Source organism: Mustelus asterias, chromosome 14 (assembly GCF_964213995.1).
Source record: "Mustelus asterias chromosome 14, sMusAst1.hap1.1, whole genome shotgun sequence".
NCBI lineage: Eukaryota > Metazoa > Chordata > Chondrichthyes > Carcharhiniformes > Triakidae > Mustelus > Mustelus asterias.
In genome coordinates this window covers 18,593,927-18,616,796 of record NC_135814.1, presented here as the reverse complement: position 1 = coordinate 18,616,796, position 22,870 = coordinate 18,593,927, and positions in this window count along the sequence as shown.

The following is a 22,870-nucleotide window of genomic DNA, read 5'->3' as shown; positions in this document are numbered from 1 at the left end:
TTAATAGCCACCTGTTCAGCAAACCCAAGGAGAGACACCAGTGATGCTGGCCAAAGGCTTAGATGATCTCAGACAATGCAAATTCAGTAGCTGAAGCTTCCAGGCCAGAAGACGATCCGAGCTGTTTGCTTTTCGAGTTAGCAGCTGTGGATATGTTTTCTGCTAACTTGCATGACTGCAATTGCTTATTTCCTTTGGTTAAAGAAACTAGAAGCAGGAGTAGGCCATTCGGCCCTTTGAGCCTGCTCCACTCTTCATTATGATCATGGCTGATCATTAAATTCAATATCCTGATCCCCCCTTCTCCCCATGTCCCTTGATCCATTTAGCCCCAAGAGCTATATCTAATTTCTTCTTGAAATCAGACAATGTTTTGGCCTCAACTGCATTCTGTGGTAGTGAATACCACACATTCACTACTCTCTGGGTGAAGAAAATGCTCCTCACCTCAGTTCTAAAAGGTTTACCCTTTATCCTCAAACTATGACCCCTAGTTCTGGGCTGCCCCACCATCGGGAACATTCTCTCTGAATCTACCTTGTCTAACTAAGCCTGTTAGAATTTTATAAGTTTCCATGAGATCCCCTCTCACTCTTCTAAACTCCAGTGAATATAATCCTAACCAACTTAGTCTCTCCTCATATGACAGACCTGTCATCCCAGGAATCAGTCTGGTAAACCTTCACTGCACTCCCTCTACAGCAAGGACATCTTTCCACAGATAAGGTCACCAAAACTGGTTGTGATAACATTTGTCAGAAGGTTGTAGGCCTGTGAAATAACTCTCCATAGGCCGGTGTCCCTTCACCAGATTCCCTTTATTTGCAAGCTTGATGACAGAAGACAGAGGGTTGTTGTATAGGGTTGCTTTTCAAACTGGAGGCCTGTGACCAGTGGTGTGCCTCAGGGATTGGTGCTGGGTCTACTGTTATTTGTCATTTATATTTAATGATTTGGATGAGAATTTAGGAGACATGGTTGGTAAGTTTGCAGATGACACCAAACTTGGTGGCATAGTGGACAGTGAAGAAGGTTATTTAGGATTGCAATGGGATCTTGATCAATTGGGCCAGTGGACTGATGAATGGCAAATGGAGTTTAATTTAGATAAATGCCAGGTGGTGCATTTTGGTAGATCAAATCGGGGCAGAACCTACTGAGTTAATGGTAGGGCATTACGAGGGTTATAGAACAAAGAGATCTAGGGGTACAGGTTCATAGCTCCCTGAAAGTGGAGTCACAGGTAGACAGGGTGGTGAAGAAGGCATTCAGCATGCTTGCTTTCATTGGTCAGAACATTGAATACAGGATTTGGAACGTCTTGTTGAAGTTGTACAAGGCATTAGTAAGGCCACACTTGGAATACTGTGTACAGTCCTGGTCACCCTAGTATAGAAAGGATACTATTAAACTAGAAAGAGTGCAGAAAAGATTTACTAGGATGCTACCAGGACTTGATGGTTTGAGTTATAAGGAGAGGCTGGATAGACTGGGACATTTTCCCCCGGAGCATAGGAGGCTTAGGGGTGATTTTAAGGAGGTCTATAAATTAATGAGGGGCATAGATAAGGTAGATGGTCAACATTTTTTCTCAAAGGTAGGGGCCTAAAACCAGAGGGCAAAGGTTTAAGGTGAGAGGGGAGAGAAACAAAAGGGTCCAGAGGGCATTTTTTTCACTCAGAGGGTGGTGAGTGTCTGGAATGAGCTGCCAGTGTCATAGAGTCATAGAGGTTTACAGCATGGAAACAGGCCCTTCGACCCAACTTGTCCATGCCGCTCTTTTTTTTTAAAAACTACTAAGTTAATCCCAATTGCCCGCATTTGGCCCATATCCCTCTATACCCATCGTACCCATGTAACTATAAAAATGCTTTTTAAAAGATAAAATTGTACCTGCCTCTACTACTACCTCTGGCAGCTTGTCCCAGACACTCACCACCCTCTGTGAAATAATTGCCCTTCTGGACACTTTTGTATCTCTCCCCTCTCACCTTAAACCTATGCCCTCTAGTTTTAGACTCCCCTACCTTTGGGAAAAGATATTGACTATCTACCTTGTCTATGCCCCTCATTATTTTATAGACCTCGATCAGGTCACCCCCTCAGCCTCCTACGCTCCAGAGAAAAAAGTCCCAGTCTATTCAGCCTCTCCTTATAACTCAATCCATCAAGTCCCGGTAGCATCCTAGTAAATCTTTTCTGCACTCTTTCTAGTTTAATAATATCCTTTCTATAATAGGGTGACCAGAATTGCATACAGTATTCCAAGTGTGGCCTTACCAATGTCTTGTACAACTTCAACAAGACGTCCCAACTCCTGTATTCAATGTTCTGACCGATGAAACCAAGCATGCCGAATGCCTTCTTCACCACTCTGTCCACCTGTGATTCCACTTTCAAGGAGCTATGAACATATACCCCTAGATCTCTTTGTCCTGTAACTCTCCCCAACGCCCTGCATTAACTGAGTAAGTCCTGCCCCGGTTCAATCTACCAAAATGCACCACCACGCATTTGTCTAAATTAAACTCCATCTGCCATTCGTCAACCCACTGGCCCAATTGATCAAGGTCCCGTTGCAATTGGAGATAACTTTCTTCACTGTCCACTATGCCACCAACCTTGGTGTCATCTGCAAACTTACTAACCATGCCCCCTATATTCTCATCCAAATCATTAATATGAATGACAAATAACAGTGGACCCAGCACTGATCCCTGAGGCACATCACTGGTCACAGGCCTCCAGTTTGAAAAACAACTCTCTACAACCACCCTCTGGCTTCTGTCAAGAAGCCAATTTTGTATCCATTTAGATATCTCACCCTGGATCCCGTGAGATTTAACTTTATGCAACAACCTACCATGCGGTACCTTGTCAAAGGCCTTGCTAAAGTCCATGTAGACAACATCAACTGCACTGCCCTCATCTACCTTCTTGGTTACCCCTTCAAAAAACTCAATTAAATTTGTGAGACATGATTTTCCACTCACAAAGCCATGCTGCCTGTCCCTAATCAATTCTTGCATCTCTAAATGCCTGTAGATCCTGTCTCTCAAAATACCTCCCAACAATTTACCCACCACAGATGTGAGGCTTACTGGCCTGTAGTTCCCAGGCTTTTCCCTGCAGTCCTTTTTAAACAAAGGCACAACATTTGCCACTCTCCAATCTTCAGGCACCTCACCCGTGACTATCGATGATTCAAATATCTTGGCTAGGGGACCTGCAATTTCCTCCCTAGCCTCCCACAACGTTTTGGGATATAATTCATCAGGTCCCGGGGATTTATCTACCTTGATGCGCTTTAAGGCTTCCAGCACCTCCTTCTCTGTAATATGTACACTCCTCAAGACATCACTATTTGTTTCCCCAAGTTCCCTAACATCCATGCTTTTCTCAACAGTAAATACTGATGAGAAATATTCATTTAGGATCTCACCCATCTCTGTGGATCCACACATAGATGACCTTGTTGGTCCTTAAGAGGCCCTACTCTCTCCCTTGTTACTCTTTTGCCCTTTATATATTTGTAGAAGCTCTTTGGATTCTCCTTTGCCTTACCTGTCAAAACAATTTCATGTCCTCTTTTTGCCCTCCTGATATCTCTCTTAACTTTACTCCCACACCCCCTATACTCTTCAAGAGATTCACTTGATCCCAGCTGCGTACGCATGTCATGTGCCTCTTTCTTCTTCTTGACCAGGGCCTCAATATCCTGAGTCATCCAGGATTCCCGACTTCTGCCCTTGCCCTTCACTCTAAGAGGAATGTGTTTACCCTGAACCCTGGTTAACACACTTTTGAAAGCATGCCACTTACCAGACGTCCTTTTGCCTTCCCACAGACTCCCCCAATTAACTTTTGAAAGTTCCTGCCTGATACCATCAAAATTGGCCTTGCCCCAATTTAGAATTTTAACTTTTGGGCCAGACCTATCATTCTCCATAGCTATTTTAAAACTAATAGAATTATGGTCACTGGTCCCAAAGTGATCCCTCGCTTACACTTCTGTCACCTGCCCTTCCTTATTTCCCAAGAGGAGGTCAAGTTTTGCCCCCAGTGGCAGTAGTAGAGTGGGTGCAATTTTGTCTTTTAAAAAGCATTTAGATAGCTACATGGGTAAAATGGGTATAGAGGGATATGGGCCAAATATGGGCAATTGGGACTAGCTTAGTGGTAAAAACTGGGCGGCATGGACAAGTTGGGCCGAAGAGCCTGTTTCGATACTCTAAACCTCTATGACTCTATGACACACCTAAGAGTGCTTTGGATGCAAAGTCAGAAATGGAGTCTCAGTAGACCTGACACTCCTTATATACATGCCTGAGACTCCCTGATTATGATGTGGAGATGCCGGCGTTGGACTGGGGTAAACACAGTAAGAAGTTTAACAACACCAGGTTAAAGTCCAACAGGTTTATTTGGTAGCAAAAGCCACACAAGCTTTCGAGGCTCTGAGCCCCTTCTTCAGGTGAGTGGGAATTCTGTTCACAAACAGAACTTATAAAGACACAGACTCAATTTACATGAATAATGGTTGGAATGCGAATACTTACAACTAATCCAGTCTTTAAGAAACAAAACAATGGGAGTGGAGAGAGCATCAAGACAGGCTAAAAAGATGTGTATTGTCTCCAGTCAAGACAGCCAGTGAAACTCTGCAGGTCCACGCAACTGTGGGAGTTACAAATAGTGTGACATAAACCCAATATCCCGGTTGAGGCCATCCTTGTGTGTGCGGAACTTGGCTATCAGTTTCTGCTCAGCGACTCTGCGCTGTCGTGTGTCGCGAAGGCCGCCTTGGAGAACGCTTACCCGAATATCAGAGGCCGAATGCCCGTGACCGCTGAAGTGCTCCCCAACAGGAAGAGAACAGTCTTGCCTGGTGATTGTCGAGCGGTGTTCATTCATCCGTTGTCGCAGCGTCTGCATAGTTTCCCCAATGTACCATGCCTCGGGAAATCCTTTCTTGCAGCGTATCAGGTAGACAACGTTGGCCGAGTTGCAAGAGTATGTACCGTGTACCTGGTGGATGGTGTTCTCACGTGAGATGATGGCATCTGTGTCGATGATCCGGCACGTCTTGCAGAGGTTGCTGTGGCAGGGTTGTGTGGTGTCTTGGTCACTGTTCTCCTGAAGGCTGGGTAGTTTGCTGCGGACAATGGTCTGTTTGAGGTTGTGCGGTTGTTTGAAGGCAAGAAGTGGGGGTGTGGGGATGGCCTTGGCGAGATGTTCGTCTTCATCAATGACATGTTGAAGGCTCCGGAGGAGATGCCGTAGCTTCTCCGCTCCGGGGAAGTACTGGACAACGAAGGGTACTCTGTCCACTGTGTCCCGTGTTTGTCTTCTGAGGAGGTCGGTGCGGTTTTTCGCTGTGGCGCGTTGGAACTGTTGATCAATGAGTCTAGTGCCATATCCTGTTCTTATGAGGGCATCTTTCAGCGTCTGGAGGTGTCTGTTGCGATCCTCCTCATCCGAGCAGATCCTGTGTATACGGAGGGCTTGTCCGTAGGGGATGGCTTCTTTAACGTGTTTAGGGTGGAAGCTGGAGAAGTGGAGCATCGTGAGGTTATCCGTGGGCTTGCGGTACAGTGAGGTGCTGAGGTGACCGTCCTTAATGGAGATGCGCGTGTCCAAGAATGCAACCGATTCCGGAGAGTAGTCTATGGTGAGCCTGATGGTGGGATGGAACTTGTTGATGTCATCATAGAGTTGTTTCAGTGATTGTTCACCATGAGTCCAAAGGAAGAAAATGTCATCGATGTATCTAGTGTATAGCATCGGTTGAAGGTCCCGTGCGGTGAAGAAGTCTTGTTCGAACCTGATTAGGCAGGCAATCATTCCCTCAATCAGGGAGCTCATACTCCGAGAGGCCAACCTCATTGAGGTCATTACAGGTAGGAACTTCAAAAGATCAAACGCAGCAACTGGTCACCATTTGTTTTCCATTATTAGTGAACATCAAGTTTAATTTTGAAGTTGTATCCATATTATCATCCAATTGATGTTGGCCAACAATATCAAATAAATACACAAATTGCTGTAAGTACCCACCAGGTCTTTTTTTAAATTCAGTTACGGGATGTGGGTATCACTGGGTAGGTCAGCGTTTATTGTGCATCCATAGTTGCCATAGAGAAGGTGATAGTAAGCTGTCTTCTTGATCCAGGGCACTCCATGTGGTGTAGGTACACCCACAATGTTGTTAGGGCAGGGAGCTCAACAACAACAGTGAAGGAACAGTGATATATTTCCAAGTCAGGATAGTGTGTGGCTTGGATGGAAACTTCCAGGTGGTGGTGTTCCCAAGTACTAGCTGCTCTTGTCCTTCTAGATGGTAATGGTCATGGATTTAGAAGGTGCTGTCAAAGGTGGGGCAACACAGTGGCACAGGGGCAACACGGTGGCACAGTGGTTAGCACTGCTGCCTCACAGTGCCAGGGACCCGGGTTCAATTCCCAGCTTGGTCATTGTGTGGAGTTTGCACGTTCTCGTCGTGTCTGCGTGGGTTTCCTCTGGGTGCTCCGGTTTCCTCCCACAGTCTGACGTGCTGGTTAGATGCATTGGCCATGCTAAATTCTCCCTCAGTGTAGCTGAACAGGTGCCAGAGTGTGTCAACTCGGGGATTTTCACAGTAACTTCACTGCAGTGTTAATGTAAGCCTATTTGTGACACTAATAAATACGCTTTTAAAACTTTAAAGAAGCCTTGCTGAGTTGCTGCAGAGTATCTTATAGATAGTACACACTGCTGCAACCATAGATCAGTCTGGAGAAAATTAATTTTAAGGTAGTAGATGGAGTGTCAATCAAGTGATCTGCTTTGTCCTGAATGGTGTCAGTGAGTGTTGCTGGAGTCACAATAGTCCAAGAAGGGGGAGAGCATTCCATGACATTCCCAACTTGTGCCTCGGAGATGGTGGACAGGCTGTGGGGAGTCAGGAAGTGAATTGCTCACCGCAGGGTTCCCAGCCTCTGACCTGCTCTTGTAGCCACAGTATTTGTGTGGATGGTCCTGTTCATTTTCTGGTCAATAGTAACGCCCAGGATGTTGATAAGAAGGATTCAGGAATGGTAATGCCATTGAATGTCAAGGGGTGACAGCATCTCTGAAGAGAAGCAGAATTAATGGCTGAGATTTTCCAGTCCCGGTGTGGGGCGGGGGTGGAGAGGGGGGTGGCGGGTGGGGTAGTAGCAAGCCATTGAAAAGTCCATTGGCTTCAGTGGGATCAGAAGATCGCACTGGTGGGAGGGGCTGGAAAATCCTTGCAAACAATTTAGGGGGATAACTTTTCTTCAGAACTGAGGGGAATTCATTGATCTAAAATATCAGTCGGGGGTTCTCCAGCCTCATCAGAAGCTCCCTGGGAATCCCGATACCCCACTGAATGGGGCATTGGCCAAAATTCGGGATTGCCGACAGGTGTCAAGGCAATCGGGATTTACCTGTCCCGCCCTGCTGGCGCCGATTGGGTTCCCGCCCCAAGCAAAATTAACATGCAAAACCACTCATTGTAATGCAATTAGAGGGTTTGAGAGCCCATTCACCGGTCCCCCCTGCCATTCACCCAGCTCTCCAGCGGGTTCTGCCCTGGGCGGCTTTGGTGTTTGCAATCACCAGCATGAACCTGGCGTGCTGGACCCCCGAGGGTCCACGGGAGCATGAACAACCTTCAGCAAAGAGGGCCATCCTCCCCTCAAGTATCAGGTCACCCCAGCCCCTGCACACCACACAGGCCTGAGGATGACCCAACCTGCCCTCCCACCTAGCCCCCCGAACTCCCACAGACCCCGCTCATGCCTCAGACCCCTCACAGCCCCCTCCCCTCCCAGACCCCCACTCAGGCTCAGACTCCCACTCAGGCCCACCTTCAGGCCATAAGAGAAAATGCTGGAAAATCTCAACAGGCCTGACCTGCTAAGATTTTCCAGCATTTTCTCTTTTGGTTTCAGATTCCAGCATCCGCAGTGATTTGATTTAATCCACCTTCCGGCCACATGCCTTGGCAGTGCCAATCGTGCACTGTCCAATGGCACCATGGCTCTGACAGCTTGGGCTCCAGAGGCGTTCAAGGAGGTATGTCCAGTGGCCATTTGCCCCTCTACCACTGCCAGGCTACAGAAGAAGAGTCCCTCAAGGGTCCTGGGGGTTGGGTGGGCTTGGGCTAGGGACAAGGGGTTAATCTCACCACTCTCCCCCAGGATAGGGGTGTCATGGCTGGACTGCCCCTTCTAGTCCTGACAGACCTGCAGGTCACTCCTGACAGCCCTTTGATCAACATCTTCATTCCTGTCAGTCAGCTGTGAAAGTTCTGAAGGGCCAGGTCACTTTAATCTTCAATACCTCACCTGGCCGGCTTTTAAATCACAACAGCACTCCGTTCTGCAGCAAGGATTTCCCTTTCTCCAGCCACCAGACCCCCATCCCAGGGCAGAGCGGTGAGGTCAACTCTTTGCCCCCCCACCCGAGTCCACCCAATACCCAAGGCTCAAGGGACACTTCCTCTGCAGCCTGGCAGTGGCAGAGAGGCAATTGACCACTGAATGTACCTCCCTGACACCCCTCTAGACACAAGGCACCAGGTCAGGGTGTCAGTCCAAGGGTGCCAGGAGTTAGTGCACCATTGGTACTGCCAAGGTGCGTGGCCTGAAGGTGGTTCTGAGTGGGAGTCTGAGGGAGAGGGGGGCTGAGGGGTGTTCGTGGTGGGCGACACGGTGGCACAGTGGTTAGCACTGCTCCCTCACAGCGCCAGGTACCCATGTTCAATTTCCGGCTTGGGTCACTGTCTATGCTGAGTCTGCATGTTCTCCTCGTGTCTGCGTGGGTTTCCTCCGGGTGCTCCGGTTTCCTCCCACAGTCCAAAAAACATGCTGGTTAGGTGCATTAGCCGTGCTAAATTCTCCCGCAGTGTACCCGAACAGGCGCCGGAATGTGGTGACTAGGAGATTTTCACAGTAACTTCATTGCCATGTGATGCGCGTTATCACACACGAGGCTTGATGCTCAGGAAATAAAGGCTTTTATTTGCTGTAACAAGGCAGCTACTAATTATATACACGATCCCAGACTGAGGGGTCCCAGACAGAGCAGAGACCTTTATACCTCTCCCAGGAGGCGGAGCCCGACTGGGATGTACCACAATAACTATAATACAAGGTGTAACAGCCCAACCCTAACCCCAACAGCAACAAGTAGAACAACCCATCCCTAACCCCAACAGCAACATATATACATACTCGTAGTACTGGCCAGACCCTGGCTCAGTACTATCTAGTGGGAACCAACGATGGTTCACCACACCATGTGTTAATGTAAGCCAACTTGTGACACTAATAAAAAAATAAAAAGTAATAAGAATGTTCTATGGGGGAGGTGGGGCTGAGTGGGGGATCTGAAGTGGGAGGGGAGCTGTGCAGGTCTGAGGGAGGAACGGGTGCCTAAGCAGTGGGGGGACCTGAAAGGTGGGGTGGTCAGGTCACCCTCATGCCTGCATGGTGTGGGATGGGAAGTACGGTGGGAGGGTCGGGGGGGATGCTGCTGACCTGACCTTTGAGTGGTGAAGGGGAGGCTGCCCCTGAGGGGTTGGTGCTGCTCCCTGGTCAGCGGAGGTGGGGGACGGGGACGGGGGGACGGGGACGGGGGGACGGGGGGGTGGAGGGGGGGTCACCATTTCAGATTTTGGGGAGAGGGAGACCAATCTCCGATTGTGGAAATCGGGGCGTCCTGGTCTCTGAACAGCCAGTCTAGCCAACGTGCTTCCCGGGATGAGCTCATTTGCATCTTTCAGGTGGGTGAATCCCACCTGACAGATGCTGGCAGCACCAGCAGGAAACACTCCCGTTTACCCACTGGAGTGGACACTTAGCCTGAAAATGAGAGATTTCCGTCCACTAACTCTATTTCTCTCTCCACAGATGCTGCCAGACCTGCTGGGTATGTCCGGCACTTTCTGATTTTTTTTCAGATTACCAGCATCTGCAGCATTTTGCTTTGTTTCCATAAATATGATTCACTTTAGCAGAGGAAAGCTGCATTCTGAAAAGTTGGGAGTTCAATACAATTAAGTGCATTTGTGAGCTAGTAGCAATGTGACAGGAATACTCAGCCATGTCCTATCTCTTCCACTGGGCACATCCTTCCTCCCCAGTGCCCCTCAGCAGATTTATTTGCTTATTTTGAAAATGTCTCCCATTCACTTTATTTAGAAACTCTAACACAACTTATCAGCCCCTCTGCAATCATGTAGTTTAGGGAACATCTGGCCGGATTCTCCAGCCAAGCTTGCCCCAAAACAGGAGAATCCCACCCAAGGTCGATGGACCTTTGTGTGTGTGTGTGTGTCCCCAACCCCCGCCCTCTATGATTCCCATGGTGGGTGGGATGGGAGAATTCCCTCCCCGTCTTGTATATTTTTCCTCAGAGGCACCGTGCCACAAGACCTGCTCAAAACTTCAATACTGGGATAATAATTGGCTCAACACTACTGAAGTGTGGCTCACTGAATAACCAACACTATGACCTAACTGTTCAGTTGACTGTCCTATCCTCAATGCATTGGTGTAATGTAAGAGCAACAGTTTCCATAGTAAAACGTCTAATACTCACAGGAGCACTATTGGACATGACAGGGACATGAAGAGATATTAGGACAGGTGTCCAAAAGCTTTGTCAAAGAAGTAGGTTTTAAAGAGGAAAGGGAGGTAGGGAGATAGAGAGGTGGAGTGGTTTATTGAGGGAATTTCAAATCATAGGGTCTGCGTTTGGTGATTTGCTCTGACTCAACATCAGCAGCTGTTCCTGTAGGCAGACTTCATGTCTCGTACAAATGAGTGAGCCTCTTCTTTAGGCCTACCCAGTGCCTAAGTAAATGATAGAGAGACCCAAGGCCCAAACAGACTCTGATCTATTGGAATGTGTCACATATTGCCATGTGACCGCTCTTATTGTTGATAGGCAGCTTGCATTTACACTCTTAACCTAGCTATTACCCTGGTTAACTCAGTCAAGGTTCAGATGTAATTAAAGGACAATTTATTTAACTCAGAACAGATCAATAAGCAATACTCAGTGCAAACAGTATTGATTACAGTGTTACACACATTTTGCTATGCTCTTCAATACAGCATAAATTACCATTTGCTTCCACTGAGCTATCACTCAACATATAGAGTCATAGTATATGTGATTCTTAAAAGTGGTTTCTGAGTTCCAAGCTGAAACACTAACACAGAGTTAGAATAATCCAGTTCCTTTACTTCCTCGATGATGGCTCGAGGGTCTCATGTAGCTCCAGGTTTTATCCCGTTATAATGAAGGTTTTCCCACATAGGAAGTTCCAGATTGCGATGCAGCCAATGAAGGAACAGCAAAATATATCCAAGTTGGGGTGGCGTAACTTTGTGGGGAACCTGGGTGGGGTGGGGGGGGTGATGTTTCCCTGCACTTTCTGCCTTCATCCTTCTGGGTGGCGAGGTTCTAAGGCTTTTGAAGATCCTGTTAAAGAAGTTGGTGGCTTGCGACAGAGCATCCTACAGAATGGGCACGCAACAGCGAAGGTATCCCAGTGATGGATCCTTGGTGAATGATTCAATTACCTGATGTTAAATGAATAAAACATTCCACTTCAAGACCTAGCTATTACCCTGGTGAACTCAGTGAAACGCTTCTAGATGGGAGTATTCTTGTCCTAATGAGACAGAGAACTGCCATTTTTTATTTAATACTTTTTCTTAGCCCTGGATTAAGCATAAGGCTCTCTCCAGGGAGGTAATATGCAACACCTTACATTTCCACTTGCCCAGTGATTTTGCTATTTTAAAAAAAAGTAGTTTTCAGTTCTGTTGGTAATGTAGTAATGTAATGCATTGGACGAGACAAGAGTTATATATAGAATTTTCCTCTCATATTGTTTCTGCACATCTGAACCACATAAGAACATAATCTTTACTCTAAGGAAGAATAGTTTTAATTTCTGTAAGAGAATGATAGAGCACTTGTAGCTACAAGAAGATGCAATTATGTTTTCAATCACTGACTTCACTGCAATTCATTGTCACTATTCATAATATACTACAGTTCATACATATCTATCCACAGCCTATAAAACATTATTTCCCTTTATCACACTTCTCTGTCACTTATCTTTTTCCCATTATAGTCTCTATATCCAGAAGTTATCATGGAAGCTATCCGTGTACACTCGCACGCTGTGGCTATACCATCCTGCCAATGATAGCGCATCATGCTTCAGTTTTACATTTCCCTACACCTCAGCCTGTATTGCATCCAGAGATACTCATGATCAAAGTGTAATCAAATGTGCATTTTTAAAGATTTAAAGAATTTTGGGAGAATTGAGATATAAACATCTCAAACATCTCATAAACGTTACTCCTGAATCTCCTCAATTATTGACATTCATCCACTGATCATTCTACTCTGTCACATCACTGTCCATAATAATAGCCCTATCCCCAATTTATAGATCCTTACATGACAAAGAACAAAGAACGAAAGAACAAAGAACAGTACAGCACAGGAAACAGGCCCTTCGGCCCTCCAAGCCCGCGCCGCTCCTTGGTCCAACTAGACCAATCGTTTGTATCCCTCCATTCCCAGGCTGCTCATGTGACTATCCAGGTAAGTCTTAAATGATGTCAGCGTGCCTGCCTCCACCACCCTACTTGGCAGCGCATTCCAGGCCCCCACCACCCTCCGTGTAAAAAACATCCCTCTAATATCTGAGTTATACTTCGCCCCTCTTACCTTGAGCCCGTGACCTCTCGTGAACGTCACTTCTGATCTGGGAAAAAGCTTCCCACCGTTCACCCTATCTATCCCCTTCATAATCCTGTACACCTCTATTAGATCTCCCCTCATTCTCCGTCTTTCCAGGGAGAACAACCCCAGTTTACCCAATCTCTCCTCATAGCTAAGACCCTCCATACCAGGCAACATCCTGGTAAACCTTCTCTGCACTCTCTCTAACGCCTCCACGTCCTTCTCGTAGTGCGGCGACCAGAACTGGACGCAGTACTCCAAATGTGGCCTAACCAGTGTTCTATACAACTGAATCATCAGACTCCAACTTTTATACTCTATACCCCGTCCTATAAAGGCAAGCATACCATATGCCTTCTTCACCACCTTCTCCACCTGTGTTGCCACCTTCAAGGATTTGTGGACTTGCACACCTATGTCCCTCTGTGTTTCTATACTCCTGATGACTCTGCCATTTATTGTATAACTCCTCCCTACATTATTTCTTCCAAAATGAATCACTTCGCATTTATCCAGATTAAACTCCATCTGCCACCTCTCCGCCCAATTTTCCAGCCTATCTATATCCTGCTGTATTGCCCGACAATGCTCTTCGCTATCCGCAAGTCCAGCCATCTTCGTGTCATCCGCAAACTTGCTGATTACACCAGTTACACCTTCTTCCAAATCATTTATATATATCACAAATAGCAGAGGTCCCAGTACAGAGCCCTGCGGAACACCACTAGTCATGATGTGGAGATGCCGGCGTTGGACTGGGGTAAACACAGTAAGAAGTTTAACAACACCAGGTTAAAATCCAACAGGTTTATTTGGTAGCAAAAGCCACACAAGCTTTTGGAGCTCTAAGCCCCTTCTTCAGGTGAGTGGGAATTCTGTTCACAAACAGAGCATATAAAGACACAGATTCAATTTACATGAATAATGGTTGGAATGCGAATACTTACAACTAATCAAGTCTTTAAGAAACAAAACAATGTGAGTGGAGAGAGCATCAAGACAGGCTAAAAAGATGTGTATTGTCTCCAGACACCACTAGTCACAGACCTCCAGCCGGAAAAAGACCCTTCGACCACTACCCTCTGTCTCCTATGGCCAAGCCAGTTCTCCACCCATCTAGCCACTTCTCCTTGTATCCCATGAGCCTTAACCTTCTTAACCAACCTGCCATGTGGGACTTTGTCAAGTGCCTTACTGAAATCCATATAGACGACATCCACGGCCCTTCCTTCATCAACCGTTTTTGTCACTTCCTCAAAAAACTCCACCAAATTTGTAAGGCACGACCTCCCTCTTACAAAACCATGCTGTCTGTCACTAATGAGATTGTTCCTTTCTAAATGCACATACATCCTGTTTCTAAGAATCCTCTCCAACAACTTCCCTACCACGGACGTCAAGCTCACCGGCCTATAATTTCCTGGGTTATCCCTGCTATCCTTCTTAAATAACGGTACCACATTCGCTATCCTCCAATCCTCAGGGACCTCACCCGTGTCCAAAGATTTCCGTCAGAGGCCCAGCAATTTCATCTCTCGTCTCCCTGAGCAGTCGAGGATAGATGCCATCAGGCCCTGGGGCTTTGTCAGTTTTAATGTTTCCTAAAAAACCTAACACTTCCTCTCTTGTAATGGAGATTTTCTCTAACGGGTCAACACCTCCCTCCGAGACACTCCCGGTTAACACGCCCCTCTCCTTCGTGAACACCGATGCAAAGTATTCATTTAGGATCTCCCCTATTCCCTTGGGTTCTAAGCATAATTCCCCTCCTTTGTCCCTGAGAGGTCCGATTTTCTCCCTGACAACTCTTTTGTTCCTAACGTATGAATAGAATGCCTGAGGATTCTCTTAATCCTGCCTGCCAAGAACATCTCGTGACCTCTTTTTGCCCTTCTAACTCCCCGTTTGAGTTCTTTCCTACTCTCTCTGTATTCCTCCAGAGCTCCATCTGTTTTCTGTTGCCTGGACTTAACGTATGCCTCCCTTTTCATTTTAATCAGATCCTCAATTTCCCTGGTTATCCACGGCTCTCGAATCCTACCTTTCCTATCTTTCCTTTTTACAGGCACATGCCTATCCTGCAGCCTTATCAATAGTTCCTTAAAAGACTCCCACATGCCAGATGCGGACTTACCCTCGAACATCCTCTCCCAATCAACATCCACCAATTCCTGCCTAATCCGGCTCTAGTTAGCCTTCCCCCAATTTAGCACCCTGCCCGTAGGACAGCACTCATCCTTGTCCATTACTATCCTAAAGTTAACAGAGTTGTGGTCACTATTTGCCACATGTTCCCCTACCGAAACTTTGACGACCTGACCGGGCTCATTTCCCAGAACTAGGTCCAGTATAGCCCCCTCTCTAGTCGGGCTATCTACATACTGTTCCAAAGAACCTTCCAGTACGCATTTTACAAATTCCTCCCCGTCCGGACCCCCAGCTCTAAGCACTTTCCAGTCTGTGCCAGGGAAATTAAAGTCCCCCACTACAACAACCCTATTTTTTCTGCACCTATCCAGAATCTCCTGACATATCCTTCCCTCCACTTCCCGTGGGCTGTTGGGTGGTCTGTAGTACACCCCCAGCATAGTGACTGCACCCTTCCTGTTTCTGAGTTCCACCCACAGCGACTCAGTACATGACCCCTCTAAGTTGTCTACCCTCTGCACCGTGGTAATATGCTCCTTAACTAATATCGCTACTCCCCCACCTTTTTTAGCCCCTCCTCTGTCTCGCCTAAAACACTTATACCCCGGAATATTCAGCTGCCAGTCCTGTCCTTCTTTTAACCAAGTTTCCGTCACCGCAACCACATCCAAATTCCGCATAAGCATTAAGGCCCTAAGTTCGTCTGTTTTACCCGTTACGCTCCTCGCATTGAAGCAGATGCACTCCAGACCTCCAGGCCCACTCAGGTCATCCTCCTCCAGAGTGCTCCTCTTCTTAGCTAGCCTTGCCCTGGCCCCCAGCTCAACCCCAGCCTCAGTATTTACCGACCTACTGTTTTGTTCCCCACCCCCCTGCCACACTAGTTTAAATCCTGCCGAAACACTCTAGCAAAACTCCCAGCCAGGATATTTGCTCCCTTCCAGTTAAGGTGTAACCCATCCTTTCTGTACAGTTGCCATCCTGACTTGAAGATTTCTCAGTTATCTATGAATTTAAAACCCTCCCTCTTGCACCAGTCCTTTAGCCACGTGTTCAACTGTAGAATCTCCCTGTTCCGAGCCTCACTTGCACTAGACACCGGGAGCAGTCCAGAGATTGCTACCCTGGAGGCCTTACTTTTTAGCCTAGCACCCAACTCCCTGAATTTCTCTCGTATGACCCCCCTGCTCTTCCTACCTACATCATTTTCACCAATGTGTATAATCACATCAGTTTGACTACCTTCCTTTTTAAATATGCTTCCTACCCTCTCGGAGACATCCAGTACCCCGGCACCAGGGAGGCAGACTACCATCCTGGATTCTCGTTCACTCCCACAGAACCGCCTATCCGTGCCTCTAACCATTGCGTCCCCCACAACTATCACTCTCCTAAACCCCTTCTTTCCCTTCCGGACCCCTGAGCCTGTCTCTGTGGAGGCGATCTGGTCCTCGTGGCTTACCCCTGGAGGGTCATCCCCCTCCACAGAATCCAAAACAAGATACCTATTTTGGAGGGGGACAACCACAGTGGATCCCTCCACAGACTGCTCACTCCCTTCCCTTCTCCCATCTGTTGCCCATCCCTTTCTTTTATGGGAGACTGCCACAGGGGTACTTTCTGGCACATCACCCTTCTGACTATTACCCCTCCTAACTGTGACCCACGTGTCTTCCTTCCGAGACCCTGGTGTCACTACCTGACTATAACTTTTATCTATTAATCTCTCATTAATCTCACAAACTCCTGCTATTGCATGCACTATTGCATGCAAGAACCCCCTGTGCCCATTCCCCTACAGAACAGATATACCGCTTTGGATACTGGTGGAATTTAGAAGAATGGGAGGTGATCTCATTGAAACATAAAAGATTCTTAAGTGGCTTGACAGGATGAAAGAGGATGCTTCCCCTCATGGGAGAGCCTAGGACCAGAGGGCATTGTGTCAGACTAAAGGGGCACCAATTTAAGACTGAGATGAGGAGGAATTTCTTCTCTCAGAAGGTTGGGAGTCTTTAGAACTCCTTGCCACAGAGAGCTGTGGGGTCAGAGCCTTTGTGCATATTTAAGGTTCAGATAAATAGATTCTTGATCAATAAGAGAATCAAGAGTGATGGGGAAAGGGCAGGAAAGCGGACGTGATGAATGTTGGAGCAGCCATGATCCTATTGAATGGCGGAGCAGGCTTGAGGGGCTGAACATTCTACCCCTGTTCCTATTCCTTATGGCCTTACTGGGGAACTCTCTTCAAATAACAATCTGATTCCTTTAGCGGTTTTTTTCAAAAATTTTAATCTTGTCAAGACCTGTATTGCATTTTCTGTGTTTCTGAGTGAATTCTTTTGGTGTAATTTTAAGTAACATTAAAAATTTAAAGCTTCCCTGGTTGCAAGTGTGCTGATCTTGGTGTGCCTGAATGATGGTTGAATTAGTTGAAACTTCAATTTTCCAAAAAGAATGATCCCAGCATATTGGTATGGGGATCCCATATCTAACATGAAAGGATGAACAGACTGGGTCACTTTTCTTGAAAAGGGATGGCTCAAGGATGATCCAATTAAGGTCTTTAACCTTATGGAATGTTTTTACAAGAGCGAATGCAGAGAATATGTTCCCTCTTATGGAGGAGAGCATAACTATAGGTCATCAATATAAGATAGTCACCAAGAAATCCAGGAGAGATCTCAGAAGAAACTTCTTTACCCAGGGAATAGTGAGAATGTGGGATTTGTTATCACCTGGAATCATTCAATAGGACAGGGGTAGATAGTGGTGAATAGTATAAATGCATTTAAGGTCAGCACGGTAGCACAGTGGTTAGCACTGCTGTCTCACAGGGCCATAGACCCGGGTTCAATTCCGGCCTTGTGTGACTGTGTGGACATTCTTCCCGTGTCTGCGGGGGTTTCCTCCGGGTGCTCCTGTTTCCTTTCACAGTCCAAAGATGTCCAAAGGGTTAGGTTGATTGGCCATGCTAAATTGCCCCTTAGGGTCAGGGGGGCTAGCTAGGGTAAATAATTGGGGTCACGAGGATAGGGCCTGGGTGGGTTTGTTGTCGGTCCAGGCTTGATGGGCTGAATATCTTCCTTCTGCACTGTAGGGATTCTATGATTCTGAAACTGTGTGTCGCAACCCCAAAGGGGGCTGCAGAGGCAGCGACTGGAGTCATAGGTTCCCCCTCCTTCACGCTCCATACTGGTAGAGAGGCCCAGGCAACGTCCAGTCCTTCCCTCGCTAGGGTCTCTCTCTGCCTCCGAGTTGTTTCCTTGCTGCTTTGATGTGAAACAAGCTGGTTCAATGGAGAAACAGTATTTGATCTCGGCACTGGCAGCTGTCTTCTCATGGCCTTTAAAGTTGTAACTGCACATGGGCTCAGGCTCGTGCAGTCAGAGTTGACCGGCCACCAGCTGGCTGACCTGTGCGTGAGGCGGGAGAGTGGCAACAGAGTGGCGGGAGAAAGGCGCCACTGGGTCACCTGACTATCTATGGAGAGGCTGACTGAAATGTCAGTGGTCAGTAACCATCGCCCATATCCTACCTGTTCAGAAGCACTCCACCTTTCTCATAAAGCCCGGCTCCAGCATGGAGGAGCATGGCTCCACAATCAGATAAATTACTTACCCTGTGAATTAAATCCATTCCATTTTAAAGCTGCATTACAAAACTGCAGCCTCAGGGATTATGAGTATTATTTGTTAAATTAAATAAAAAATGTATTTGACTTGTCTCACATTGGAATTAATGATATAACGATGGCCTTTAGGGAACATTGGTGTGATGTTGCTATACATAGAAACATAGAAGATAGGAACAGGAGGAGGCCATTTGGCCCTTCGAGCCTGCGCCTATCACAATCATGACTGATTGTCCAACTCAATAACCTAATCCTGCTTTCTCCCCATAACCTTTGATCCCATTCGCCCCAAGTGCTATATCCAGCCGCCTCTTGAATACATTCAATATTTTGGCATCAACTACTTCCTGTGGTAATGAATTCCACAGGCTCACCACTCTTTGGATTTATAGATCAGTAATGCTGAATGCAACTGTGAATGTCAATAGCATCCACTACAGCTTCACCAAGATCCATAAGTTGGAGTGCTCAGATGAAGTAATGGACGAATGAGTACATAGAATAATAACATTTTTATAAAGTGCTTTAAAATCACTGATTTTCATATTCATATGATATATTAGGGATGGAATTTTCCCGTCCCGCCTGCCACGGAAATTGTAGCGGGCAGGATGGGGTCCGTTGACCTTGGCCGGGATTTTCTGGTTTCGGACGAGCGTGGCCGGAAAATCCTGCCCTATACGTTGATCTATATTATCAAAATTTAATAATTATATACTGAATGTTAATATGCTGCTTTTTTGTTGCTCTGTTTCTGTTGGCATTTGGGTCACGTTCATTTTCAAGTGTTAAAATTGAAAACTAGTTTGAGAAGCACTGATCTAAGAGGAAGCTAGACAAACGTCTGAGGGAGAAGGGAGCAGAAGGTTATACTGATTGGATTAGAAGAGGAAAAATAGAAGGAAGCTTGATTGGAGGATCGGCAGGGACCAGTTTAGGCCAAAGGATCCATTTCTGCGCTGTCTAACTTTTGTGCTTGAAGACATATATGGTGCACTTGGGGCCCCAATTGTTCACATTGGGCGGCACAGTGGTTAGCATTGCTGCCTCACAGTGCCAGGGACCCAGATTCAATTCCCGGCTTGGGTCACTGTCTGTGCGGAGGCTGCACATTCTCACCGTTTCCTCCCACAGTCCGATGTGTTCGGTGCATTGGCCATGCTAAATTCTCCTCAGTGTACCCGGACAGGTGCCGGAGTGTGGGGCGACTGGCTAGGGGATTTTCACAGTAACTCCATTGCAGTGTTAATGTGCTAATCTACTTGTGACACTAATTAAATATTGACTGACACCCATTTTAATTTGAAAGTATTCAAATTGGATTGGCTGGAAATTTAAGCATAACTTAATACCTGCAGAATGGGCGTTGGAATAATTTCTGGGTTGTGGACTTAGAAGAAATTTAATGCCTCTATATGCAATGACACAAGAGATATATTAAATGTGACCATTTATAACCACTTTGCTAATCACAGATTGTGGGTAATATCCTAGTTCACTTTCAGCAGCACCCTGAGAGATCTGTTAGCGTTACACAATTAATTAAATGTTGGGCTCTTAACTAAAGTTGGATTCCAAGATCAAAATCTGGGCACTGGAGACCAGCATCATTGAAAAGCACTGTGACCTGGCATAACCCTGAGATTTATCAAATTATTTAAAGAGGTTTTCAATTTGAAAAGTTCATGTATCAGTGGCGAAAGAGTTATATTGGTGAAATTCCCTTTATGAGATGTTAGGATTATTAAAGATGACTGATTTCTTTAACGCATTTCTGTGTTAAGGTTTTAGAAGCTTTTTGTTATTATTCTACTGATTGCTTCGGGTTGCTTCTCCTTCTCAATAGTGGAATGAATCTGTAGCAATGCATTGCATGACTAGCCAGTTAGAACTCAGAACTACCGCTTAGATACTTGTCAAATAAATTATACAGAAACTGCTCGCTCAAAGCCTTCCTGTACACAAAAATAACTTAATTCATTACTGCACGAGTTTATAAATAACTCAGTTTGGGCTCAAGAGTTCAGGAGCCTGCTGTCTGCACTCAGTTTCAAATGAAAAATTCTCACGTTTGATACGTTGGATGAATATTGGGAGCCAGATCCCAAATTGACAGGTTATTGAGTACTTAGAATGCTAAACAATCCAGGATGGTTCCCCCTCAATTATCTCAGCACATATCCCCACCCCACCCAAGGACCTCTTGTGTGTTCATTTCCGGTGATTGACAGAGGCAGCCGCACTGCTTTTTCTACCGTCAGAAAAGATGCATTGGCACTGTGGCTATAGATGGTTTTAAATTGGCTCCCATCTGGTACATATCTTGAATGCAATGTTAATAGGCTGGCAGAACTGTCAAGGATGAAAATAACGAGGAGCAAGAAAGATTCAAATCCTGAAGAAGCACCATCTGCAACGTTTGCTTATTAACCATGGGAGTTACCCACGTGTTTTATTAAAATGTCGGGTAATCTTAAATTATGGTACAAGATGCCCCACGTGGGTTAAAAAGTACAAGTTGCTTTCAATTCCTTTTGCCTTGCCATTGGCAATATTCCATATTTTGTTTTAGACGGGTGCATTCTCTTGCATCTTAACCGGGAAGCTAGCATTTGAATGGTGACTGCTACACTTCGCTATCCATTTTAGACATACTTCAGGGCAAAGAAGATTCTAGGGAAAAAGCTATGTGCATTCTGAGCTTTTTTCCTAAACCCAATGGCCCATCTCACAGATGGATGTGTCATTTTTACATAGAGCATAGAACAGTACAGCATAGGAACAGGCCCCTCGGCCCATGATGTTGTGCCAAACAGGATGCCAAATTAAACTAATCCCTTCTGCCTGCCCTTGGTCCATATCCCTCTCTTCCCTGTATTTTCATATTCTTATCTAATCCTTTTCATGGGATATGGATGGCGCTTGCAAGGCCAGTATTTGTTGCCCATCCTTAATTGCCCTTGAACTAAGTGGCTTGCTAGGGCCATTAAGAATCAACCCCATTGCTGTGGATCTGAAGTCACATGTAAGCCAGGTCAGGTAAGGATGGCAGATTTCCTTCTATCAAGAACATTGGTGAGCCAGATGGGTTTTTAAGACAATCGATGATAGTTTCATGGCCTCAGAGTGCCAGGGACCTGGGTTCAATTTCAGCCTTGGGTGACTGTGCAGAGTTTGTATGTTCTCCCCATGTTTGAGTGGGGTTCCTCCCACACTCCAAAGATGCGGTGATTAGGTGAATTGGCCATGATAAATTGTCCTTTAGTGTCCCACGATGTGTGGGTTAGGGGGATTAACAAGGTAAATACATGGGGTTACAGGGATAACATGCTCTATTAGAGGATCGGTGCAGACTCAATGGCCTGAATGGCCTCCTTCTGCACTGTAGGGATTCTATGATCCTATGATTACCAAAACTAGCTTTAGATTCCAAATTTTATTAATGTAATTCAAATTCCACCAGCTGCCATAATAGGATTTAAACATATGTCCCCAGATCTCAGAAGCTTGGGATCTGGATGGTTGGTTCTGTGATATTATCATTACGTAAGTGTCTCCCCCAGTGATGATTTAGGCCTTATCATAGACACATTCAACCAATTGCAAAGAATCCAGGCTCCATTTAAATTCTATATTTATATCTGATCTAGACCAGTGACTATTGTAGTGGTGACTGTTGTTCCTTGTGATGGTTTTATAACACGGGTTAAATACTAGGTGTTTGTAATCCCGGGTCCAGTGTATGCAATTTGATTAACTTTCATCTGGGCTACCCACCAATTCTTTCCAACACTCTTCATGTCTTAAGGAAGGAAAGTATATTGGTTGGGTGTTCATTTGACACAAATATTGATAATATATGTACAGCGCCAAATAATAGCGTCTTCGGCTTCTTTCAAAATAACTCCAGCCATCTATATATATATATATATATAAATTCCATTATGAAACAGGAACTGCTACACAGATTAGCAACAAAACGGCAGAATATCTTTGGGTTCGTCTTGTTGATCCTCCTGAGAAATTTTCAGGTCTCGCTGTGATGAGATTGGGAGAAAATACTGAATGAAGCAACTTGTAGGCTGCCTTATTCTCACTCCTGTGAATGAAGGAGTCTCCCAGACACATTCGAAATGCAGTGATGAGCAGAATGAGCCAGTAGTCTGTCACATTTCTTGTGCCTTTAGCATTGCTCTGGGAATTACTTGATTTCATTTATTATTGTCACATGCATTGGGATGCAGTAAAAAGTATTGTTTCTTGCATGCTATACAGGCAAAGCATACCATTCATTGAGTACATGGG